Below are 11940 nucleotides of genomic sequence, written 5' to 3' on the forward strand. Positions count from 1 at the left end.
AAAGTGGGTGGGTCCTGTCCCACCCACGTATAATGGTTCCGACGCCCATGCCTGTATATATATATATATATATATATATATATATATATATATATATATACACATATATATATATACATACATATATATATTAGGGCTATCAATCGATTAAAAATGTTAATCTGATTAATCACATACATAATTTTTGCTGTTAAAGTATTAAATATTTCAATTTAAATGAATCAATGAATAATCAGCATTAGTGACAAGTTCAAAAACTCTTTTATTATTACAGTATTTTCACTGTTCAAATAATGGCCATATCAAATCAACAAAATGACCTACAGTAATATGCTAAGGAAATATAGCTGCATGCAGCGATGCGGGGCCAAGCAACAATGGTCCTGCAACACGCAACGAAGCCGAAAGGACATGCAACTGAAGAATGCAATGTAGCAGATATGTATGGGAACTTTCAGCACACAGGACTCAGAGATGAGAATGAACATAATGAATAAATGAAGTATAATATTTATTTGCATGCTGAAAGAAGGACCGATTTGTCCAATGCTGACCTACCCAGGTGAAAAATAAATATATTTAAATAGTATTTTTTGGGACATACTTAATATATTTAAAAGCTACTATACTAAATGCATATTAAATGTATGATATCGAACCCACTTCAAATATATTAAATGCATTTCAAGATATATTTAAAGTCAATTTTAATCTATTTGCATTATATTTAATATATTGAAATTGTGTTAAATTGGAACAACTTCAAATATATTTAGTGCAATTTAAGTGTACTTCTTTAAAATTCATTTGAAATGCACTTCTCATACACTTTAAAATACAGTTAGAATACATTTAAAGCTTAATTTAACTGTGCTTTAAGAACACTTTAATAGTACTTCAGCATATTAGAAATATACTAGCATTACATTAATAGAAATGTATTAGCATTACACTTCTATTTTATTATAAAGCTGTTTTTAATATTTAAAATGTTATATTAAAATCATTAAATTTTAAGACACATACACAGATTTTGAATACAGAACAATTTAATATACTTCATATTGTGTTGTGTACATTACAAAAATACCTAAAGTAAATTAATCAAGCACAGAGACATACATAATCTCTTGACCAAAGAGAAACATATAAAACAAATATCAGAGAAATGCAATTACAGAGCTACTTCTATCAAATTGTACAACATTAACATTAAATGTATTAATGAAAAGAACACTATGAATATGCAATCACTAAATATTCATAAGCAATGATTATATAATAATCATAATGTAATTCTCTGCATAAAAAGTTAATGAAAAAAAAAATGTTTAAGTGCAATTTAAAGACGGAGTGCACAATGTTTGAAAAATGCTTTGGAAAAGAAAATTGGGCCGACTACCAAAACACACTTGTAGCCAACCAGCAGTAAGGGGCGTGTCTACTAACTGACATCCTTGCCGGGGTTGCGTATGTGTGTTGTGGCTCTATCAAAAGAAGGTCCAGATTCTATTGGGGTAGAGGCATGTTTGTTTAGGTAATTTCAAATGTTAACATTGGTTTTCAAAAATAGTGCACTCTGCCTTTAACCAACTTAAGATAAACCCATAAAAAGCTGAACTAAAACACAAAACAGTTTAGATGTCACATGTTTAAGTGGAGGGTCACTTCTTGCAATTCAGACACCGTAGTAATTGAAGACTGCTTTATCACACGGGCTGTGAAAAGGAAACAGAATATACCAATTAACCAATAATGAATGAACATTTGGAAATCCATGTTTAAAATAAATGGGCATAGATATGCATGTATGGAAGTTTTGTTACACTGTTAGACATTTCTGTCATTTTTACAGTTATTTACTGTATATCACCCAGTATAATACTGTAAACTATTTATACAGTACATAACTGTAATTCGCGTTGCATTTTGGGAATTTTCTGTGACATCATACATCATATACAGTAATTTACTGTATTTTTGAAAATTGCTGTATGCTACTGTATATTTTCTAACAGTCTTTTGGTGGTATTTTCCTTATTCACACAAATCCTTATTTTATTTTTCTCAAAATCATAATTTTTGACAATTGTATACACACAGGCGTTGACTTATTTTAGCTAAGGAACCATGTAGCAGCACAGGTTTTCAGAGGACCGATTTCAGGTGTGCACATAAACTGAAGAGTTTTCAAACAAGACTTTCCCTGGGACAGCACAGCGGCGCTTTTCAGTTGAAGATACACGAGAGGAGAGAATGAAAAAAGACCAGCAAGGTAAAATAATCTAAGTTATTTATTATCAGACCCGCGGTTGTTGTTTACCCGAACGGGACATTTTACAACCGTTAGACGGACGCGTTGCTTAACGTATAACGGGTATAATGGGTATATTAGTTTACCAAAGTCAGTATAAACCTTATTAAAAATCATACTAACGTTATGTGTATGCACGCCTACGAGCACGTGCGGTGCCTTAAATTACATGCTAGTGTTTTCCTTTTATAAAACTATTATGAAGAAATGCTTAACGTAGCCTAATGTATACGTCAATGATTTGTAAAAGATCAGATTTAGTATTTAACGTTACCTGAGAGAATAATTTATTACAGTTTTTTTCAATCGCTAACAAGCGCTTACCCATACTTCAGATAATTTTTCTAAACACTTAACACAGAGTTCCACCTACAAAACACAATTGGCCAAACGCATAATTTTCTTCTCAAAAACACATTTTGTTAAATAAATACTAACTCTTCATTTATCTGCACATAATAACTTTACCAAAACACTGGAAATCTGACTCAAAATAAAATTATTCTGTCAAAGAATAACACTTCTTTTCACTTCACAAGGTACATGCAATCAATTAAAGTACACCAGGTTTCAAAATACTGGCTATTGTTGACATTACAAAAACTGCATAGACTTTTATGTTACAGTTTTACAGGTATTTGTATGCAAAACATGTTTTACGTTTACGTTTTTAATCTAAATGTCTTGGTTGGGAACTGTGTGTCCACATGTACAGCAATGTTCACATTCAAAAGCATTTCAGTAAAAAGTAGTGTTTCCCCTTACTCTTGACTACAGGAGGTAAAGTAGAAACACAATATGATAGAACAGAAAAAGTTTTACAGTATTGATCTTGATCATTTTTGAGGAGCTTTCCTCTTCCCCCAGAGGGTGGAAGACGTTGCATTATTTAGAGGGACAAATTTTTTTACATATGCAGTACTGTATGACCTTATTGACATGTCAAGTGAGAATAGAAACAATCCATGTAAAATGCAATACTTACCTGTTGGTTTGTTGAAAGATGCGTATAATGGAGGCAACCTTCTAAAATTGGGCTGCACTCTTTCACCAGCCTCTCTTACTGAAATCAGTGAATTTCATCACTGAATACTGTTTTTGCAGCCCTTGGAATGCCACCACCATGCATTCTTATACCTCTACACTGCCCTCTCCTTGGGCCTGCTCTTCTCCCTGGCCCTGCACCTCTCACTGCACCTGCATCTCTCACTGCTTCTGCACCTCTCACTGCATCTCTCACTGCATCTCTCACTGCCCTGCACCTCTCACTGTCCTGCACCTCTCACTGCTTCTGCACCTCTCACTGCATCTCTCACTGCACCTCTCACTGGGCCTGCTCTTCTCCATGTGCCCCTTGCTTTTATGCTTCCTCGTCCAGACATTACAGTGTTTGTCTGTTTCTGTTTTCAAAAACATCACTCCTCAAAGTCCTGCTTTTACTGTATAAGTATCAATGTAAAAGAAAAAATAACCTAAGCCAGACTGGAATCAGCTTTGGTTGGCCCAATTTACCCAATATAAAGGTTTTTATACTGTATCTATGGTTTGGAATATTGTTTTTGCTATTGTGGGATGTTGTGTGTAAGCATTTGTAAATACTACAAAAACAATCCATTATTTTGGTGGGAGGTATAGCTTGTCTGTTAAGAAAATGTAAGCATTGTGGAAATGTGTTTACTGACTGCATATTGTGTGAAAACGACATGAAATGAATTAATGGTATGGCCACAAAAGACTGATGCTGTGCTAATTGTGTTTAGAGTTTTGAAAATGTGACAACTGATCGGACAAACGCTTGTTAGCGACTGAAAAAAACTGTAATATAAACGCATATTTAAAAAAAGTACCCTAAATTACATTTTGCTGGGAGGAAAACTCTTAATGTGTAAGTTACTACGTTGTGTTTATATTCTCATCCGCTTGGCTTTACCTGTTACATAATTTATGCGTTATTAATAAGGTGTATAACTTATTTTATCTTTCAAATTCGTTAAACTACGTCAAGCATTTTAGAAAGTCCCATGTGAACATAATAAGAGTTTGTTTAACATTTAGTTTTACAAACGACTTCAATGTATGTATGTTATGTGTGTGTTATGGCCAATCGGAAAAACATTATATTTTAAATGTGAATACGTTTAAACATAAAGGCTGAAACCTAATTTGCATAAAATAAAGTTTTAAAATATGTTTTTGTTTTGTATTAAATTGCTTTTGAGGCCAAGGTAGATGTACAGTAAATATTCAGCCTCGATCAGAAAACCACGTCCCACTGTCATAACACACAGACCTGTGGCCATGTGCAGTGATTCGAGTAGTGTACATCTACTCTGATTATCATTTCAAAACAGTATTTACTGAAAAATATGAGTGTTTAGCATCATGTATTAAATGTGTTAAATATGTCCTTTTTTCCCTGCATTTATTCTGCTGTCTAAAATTCTTTGGGAGGATAAATGAAGGAGGATGTAACAAAATACACTGCAAGAACTGGAATGAGAGACGAGAAGATGAAGAGGACAACAGAATATCCATCCTTTCTTTACCACCTCACAGAGTTGAGTGAAACAACTTGTATTAGGTGAGACACTTCTCAATAAGATACTGTACAGTATGTGCTGCATATATGGGTTAGTTAGGTCTCCCTAATTAACTAACAGCTGTAACAAACAGTACTGTAAAAAACTGTGGTTCAAAATAACTATGACCATCTTTCTTTTGCTTACAGGACTCACATGATTATTTTATAACAAGACTGATTATTTTATACCAGAAGTATGGTATTTTTTTGAAGCTACTGTATTATTTCTTATGACAATTCATTTTGATGTGCATTCAGAACTGTAAGTTGGTAAGTACATTTACTGTATTTACTGTAAGTAAAGGCTAAAGAGTATATCTCCTCTAGTTCTAAGTTCTAACAACGTTTCCAAAGGTCCCAATAATGTTAAGCCAACATAAAAGTGTCCAGTTTTTAAATTGTTTAGGAATGTTTCTTGATTGTGCGAATGTTAGAGGAATGTTACATTTTATTTTCAGACAATTTCATGTTTAAATGTACTCACAATGTTTAAAACACATGTTTAATATATTTTATGAATGTTCATATGCAATATTTTAAAAGAACATTAAGAAATAATGTTTTACAACAGTTTGTAAATAATAGAATGTAATGTTTTTTTTTTATCTTTACAAGCAAAAACATTCATAAGTTTATTGGGAACTTTCAAGGAACGTTCTTAGAACATTTTTCTGTGGTTGAGCATTGTGTTAGCATCATAAAACACCATGGGTTCGAACCAGGGAATGCACATGGTGATAAAAAATGTATATTTTGCATTGCACTGTATGTTATTTGCCTTTTTCTGTAAATGTGAAGATAAATGTAAAGACAGACAGTCATTGTTTCATTTTAAACCAATTCTATTTTAAGAGAACTTAACTAGACTAAATAAAAGGGTCACACATTTTTTTATTTTGCTATTATGATGCTGATTTTGTGGTGTTATGGGTTTTCTGGTTACAGTGGTAGTGGATCATGATCACCTTTCTAGCTTCAAAAGTAGGATGCAACATTTATAAAGCCAAATCATTATAGCATAACTCCATGTAACTTGACATAATTTAAAGTCATCTAAAGGCAGACATGATTGCGTGTGAAGTCCTATGCCAAAGACTCTCCAAATACTGCATCTACAGTTTCTTCCTGATGTGTATATTTTGTTGGTATATCCTGGTTGTTGAAGACCTGACAGTAAACTTGACTGTGAGCATCCTATCCATCAGGTATAGCTGTTTACTTGCATTACTCATTTAGAGAAATGACGGGTCAAAATTGATTATATGGATTATATTTTCATCACCCCTTTTTGTATGTCTTTGGGACACTTGAAATATATAGCACGTATAATGTGGAGCCATTTTATAATGCGGTCACAGACTACTCCCATTGTAACTGGAAAACCAAAGAAAATCATTGTTTAAATTATAAAATTATAATTTTTGGATTAACTAAACCTGTAATCAGTGTTATACGTATGTATGTTTATAATTTATGTTATTTTAAACGTATTAATGCAAATTATTTGAAATGTGTATGTTTTAAATGTAATTTCACAAAACTTCTTAAAGTATTTGTATTGTTTTAAATAAAGGTTTCAATATTTGAAATTGTCTCTTTGAATTAAATGTTAGCAGTATCTGTAGGTTAAAATGTAAAAATTAATTTTATCGAAAAATTATTGCTAATTTAAATATAATAAAAATGAATGTATAAAAAAAGAATAGTAGTATAGTATACAGTAGTATACTGTAAACCTGTTTTTTACGGTAGCACACTGTATTACATATTTACAGTAGCATTTAAATACTGTAAAATAGAAATACAGTTTAGAACTGTAAATCTTATTTACAGTAGCCTACTGGCAACAGTGTTGCCAGTAGGTTACTGTAAAAATCCTTGAAAATGTCTAACAGTGTAACTTCTCAGTTTACCTTTTAAAGCTTGACTGTGTCCTCATCAAGCGTGTCAGTTTTATCTGTCAGAGCACTCTACAAGTGGGAATGAAGATAGGATTAGAACAGGCTCATGAAATAAAGCAACCTGTGTGTATTACAGGATATGTTTTACATTGATAATTGTGTTTTATTTGAACCTAGATCATTTTCCATTGTTTGTCTATTGTGGTCTTGCAAACTTAAGGTTCACCTCTGTTTAAGGAGATTTAAGGAAATCAGAAATGATGCCAAACAGGGCTCCAGACTGCTATCAAATGGTGGCATTTTGCCACCTAAATTTGAGAGTGTGCCACTGAATTTTACATCCGGTCGCACATGTGCGACCAGCAAATTTGACCTTTTTTTTGTGATATGACCACTGATCTATATAAATGACTGGATTGCGCATAGAACGCTTGACGTAACTGCGTGAGGTGAAGCCAGCGCAGAGTTCGAGCCGCCATCTTGGTATACCCAACCGGCAGAGAGCGTCATTGACTTCCATTCAAAATCATGATCAAAATTTACCCCCTTTACAGCGTATCAGTTACTCAGGGTTAATTTTTAGGATATGTGTACGTTAATTATTTGTTAATTCTGGTGTTATTTGCAATGTTTATGTTTTAATCGGGCAGGATAATGGATTTATAAAAAACCGTTAATGTGAGTGTGTCTGCTGCATTTGCTAATGACACGGGTATAAATAAAGTTTTTTTTTGACATTCAGCTACACTGTGACGGTCAGCGTTATATCTCTAAATAAGTTTAGGTAACTTGCAAGTTAAGATAACATAATTACAAAACTAGCAAATTATTGCATGCACATACTGTACAAAGCATGATTATTTATTTAGATTTCAGAATGAGCACGTTTATTGTCATTAATACTAAATATGCTGCGGTCTGTCTGCTGATCTGATACTGTAATAAAGATGAATGTATAATAACTGCAGTGTTTCCCATACATAGGCTCTACTTGGGCGCTGCGCCCAGGTAAATTGCGACCCGCCCAAGTAAAAAAAAATCACTTTACGAATTTCCGTATTTCTGAACTCGACTGGATGACCCGTGTTTTGGAGAGAGAGAGAGAGAGAGAGAGAGAGAGAGAGAGAGAGAGAGAGAGAGCGCGAAAGAGAGAGCGCGAGAGAGAGAGCGCGAGAGAGAGAGCGCGAGAGAGAGGTGGGGGTCGGGTGACCGTGAAGATGATGCACGCGTCATAAACTCATCATCCAGCGCGGCAAACTGGATCAACTGCAGCAGCACATACGCAGCAGCCAGGGAACACACTGCGACCAAAATGGTCGCATATGCTTATGTGCATATGTGTTTATAGCATCTAAGTTGGCTTCATTTTGCGTGCAAGCACGTTGTGTCTCTCCGGTTTAGTGTCCGTTCACGTGCTCTCTGTTTCTCAATGAATTGGGCGCGACGCGAAGCAACCTCAGTGTCACATAGTATCCTTTCATGTTTCTGAACTTGAGCAGAGTTTTACCATTAGAGGTCTTTCTTCACTGAGGACGCGGGACCCGTACGGTTCCGGGTTTATATTTTAAATGGTCAGATGGGTCCGGGTCGGTCCTAGTTCATTACTTCGGGTCCCAAGTCTGATTAATATTGTGTGTAAAACCCGAGTCGATCGGAGAACGGCCGTGAGCGCTACCGCGCTAAAGCTCGAGTGCTGTTTTAGCGTGCCTCCGGTTTCTATGGCGATAGCAACTGGCTCTTGTCACGACCACGCGCCGCTTCATTTTCTTTATCCCATTTTTTAATAGTCTTACTATTAATAGACAATATCTTTACTAAAATCTAAACAGTTTGCACAGAGATTGTAGCAAAAAGCAATGCTAATACTGAATGAGCAAAGCTCTAGCTGACTCAGGATATAAAAAACGCAAAGCTGTAATGTAAAGTCTGTCATCGGGACAGCAAGTAGACTTTTAAATCTGAAATAATTAGTGGATTAAGCTTTGTTTAATCGGCAAAAGAGAAACAGAAAGCAGTAAAAGTGCCTATCTTATAGAAGTTATTACCATTATAACATCAGTCACATTTATAATCTATAGACCTGCACTGTCTAAATAGGCTATAGTATACATAGTATTGTATATAATTGAGTTTGATAAAAGGGGTCATCAAATTGCTTCATATATCAGTGCAAAAACATCAAGTTTTTTCGTGGTGCTTTGACAAACAGTGTCAGCTTTGTTTATGGCAAAAAAGTTTGGGGTGGTTAGATTAATGAACTATAATGTGAAATTAATATGAATGTTTTATAAATCAAAGTATTTGATTATTAGTTCTTTGTTACATGTATAGTAGACCATTTTTTGTCGGTGGATAATAATGATTGCCCTTTTCACCAGCTACCACCACAAGTAAATTTCAGATCTGTGGGAAACACTGATAACTGTTTAAAACGCAAAATGTACAACTTTCAGTAAATAACTATTTACATGCTTTGGACGTTTGTGTTGTAATAATGTACAGGGTAACTTCAGATATAAAAACGAAGACGAGTAAAGTGATGTTTTATCATTAAAATCTGATAACGTCCATTGATTAAATAGAACGTTTGGGTATACCAACATGGCGGCGCGGTGGCTTCGCAAGTGTGACGTCATGCGCAATCCAGTCATTTATATAGATCAGTGGATATGACACTAATCTGAAACAGCACATTGTACTTTCTGAATCTATAATTAAAGTATTTATTAGTAATACAGTCTAAATTAGTAGACATGTGAATATTTGGTTAGCATGTTGTTTTACCGTGTGTGCCCCTAAATTTTCTGGTTGCGCCCCTAAAATTTTCAGTTGGGGGCCACTGTGCTCCTAGTAAAAAAAGTTAGTCTGGTGCCCTGCCAAATGGTGCAATGATGACTAGGCCAAGTCCCTTACAGCTTTACAATAAAAAAACGTTTTTTACAAGAATAATTCAAAAGGACAGAAATTAGCCACCTGGAATGGATGTGTTGCAAACGTTTTTCTTCACTCCACATTTGCCCCGATTCAAAAATGTCAATAGCAGTTGATCTGAAAAACAACAGGCAGGTAAATGATGATTAATGATTTGTTTTCGTTTTAAGATTTACTTACCCTGAGTACAATATATTAAGACAATATAATATAATCAAACCCAGCCTCGGCAGTTTTACAATCTCTCATAAAAGTATCCCTTCTTACAATGTCATTTTTGTGTCCATATGTAATTAGAAATACATTTAAAAATATACAAAAAACAATAAGGTTGTCAAGATTGAACTGATATAAACATTAGCCATTGAACATTACTGGAGTTATAAAAACCATATGGTCATATCATGGTATTTTCAGGTAAGACAGCTCAAACATTAATTTTAAACTAACGTTAGCGTTGCAAGAGAAACATTAGAAAAACTTAAACGTGAAATCAAATAGCAACAACAAACTTACCACCAAGAATAAGTCTTTCTATGTGCTATATCTTCATTTGTTCCTGTCTACTTGGGATCTGGTTGGTCATATTTATGTCGCTGTGCTAAAAAAAATGAAAGGTTTTAATGATTTCTGAAATGCTTAAGAGAAATGCCTAACGTTAGTCAGAAAATAAAGATGTTCCAATTACCACACGCAACACAGACATAACGTTACATAAAGAAGCTGGGTTAAATGTAATGTAATGTTTTACTTATTTAATAGTTAACTAAATAAAGAAATGTGAAAATCTGTCATCACTTACCCTCGTGTTGTCTCGTTCATCTCCAAACAAAAAGCGAAATACTTTTTCCCTCAACATCAGATCCACTAAAACTGCTCATATTTTAAATCGAGTTGTTTTATCTTAGTCCTCTGGTGAAATATGATCGCCGATTAATTAAATAAATATGTTTAATGCAGAGTCGCCATCTAATTTAACAGTTTATACGTTTAATGCAAGCAACCGCATGCACCGTGAACAACTGAACTAAACTGAACAAGTTTCAAATAGCACCGTGACGTGTTACTATGACAACAACCAATCAGGTTTAGTCACGTGTGTTGTTTGAAATTAAACACTAGCAAACGTAAGATTTTAAGCAAATCTTTGAAAAAATAGCTTATTGTGCAATCGGAATGATATAATGTTGAAATGCTTGAGGAAAGTTCAATGTTATAGGCCTGGCAAACTCGATTCCTTTTAAGGATCCGGGTTATTGTGAGTCACTCACTAAAGTGATCCGGGTTGTGTGATTCACTTGAGTCATTTGAGTCAGTATTGCTAAATTGCCAAGGAAACTCAGTACAGACCCACTTGTAACCGGCTGATCTACGCGACTCGAGATTCTCAGAGCCGGAAACATTGCAGACTCGCAGACCATGGACATGAGACTCGCTCTACAGATCCCACTAACCGGCTGATTCGCGTGGATCAGCCGGAGCCGGTTAGTGGATCTATAGAGCGACTGAAGTCTCCTCAAAAGCAAATCCATAACAAAAGCCTTTCACTTCTGAAATAACATGCTTATAGGTTTGTTTGGTGTGTATGGTCGACCATTTAAAAAAGAAGCCTAATAACAATAGCATAATAATATAGAGAAAATATAGAAAAGAACTGTCCTGCTTATGTAGCCCCCAGAGTCGGAGAGACAGTTCGCGCAGATCAGCCGGTTACGGATCAGCCGGCGGATCAGCTGGTTACGGATCAGTCGGTTACGGATCAGCCGGTTACGAGTTGAGAGACTCTCGAGTCAGAGCAGATTCGCATGTCTCTCGAGTCCGCATTGTTTCCGGCTCTGAGTGAGAATCTCGGATCAGTTCGCGGCTCGCGCGGATCCACAGGTCTCTCGAGTTTGCAATGTTTCCGGCTCTGAGTGAGAATCTCGGGTCAATTCGCGGCTCGCACGGATCCGCAGGTCTCTTGAGTTTGCAATGTTTCCGGCTCTGAGTGAGAATCTCGGGTCAGTTCTCGCGCAGATCAGCCGGTTACGAGTGGATCTGTAGTGCGAGCGAAGTCTCATCAATAATGTTGAAAGAGGTTTGTGTGGTGGCGCTGTTTATGGTTTTACATTGAATTGTAGTAGGACTCAACTGATCCGGGTTAATGACACTAGAGACTCGCGACTCATGAGTTAATTTAAAGATCCGGGTTAAAGATCCGAGTGAGTCGCGAC

The 11940-nt window shown here is 35.4% G+C and overlaps 1 long non-coding RNA gene across 1 annotated transcript; it reads right to left on the minus strand.

Moving 5' to 3' along the window:
- Positions 1-1368: 1368 nt before the first annotated feature.
- On the minus strand, positions 1369-10838 carry LOC135780848 (uncharacterized). The gene is made up of 4 exons (XR_010544990.2): positions 10244-10838; positions 9770-9844; positions 6809-6865; positions 1369-1718 (listed from the first exon to the last, which is right to left on the minus strand). It is a non-coding gene; the product is annotated as an uncharacterized lncRNA (long non-coding RNA).
- Between the last annotated feature and the right edge of the window lie 1102 nt (positions 10839-11940).

Source organism: Paramisgurnus dabryanus, chromosome 23, assembly GCF_030506205.2.
Source record: "Paramisgurnus dabryanus chromosome 23, PD_genome_1.1, whole genome shotgun sequence".
In the NCBI taxonomy this organism is placed as follows: Eukaryota; Metazoa; Chordata; class Actinopteri; order Cypriniformes; family Cobitidae; genus Paramisgurnus; species Paramisgurnus dabryanus.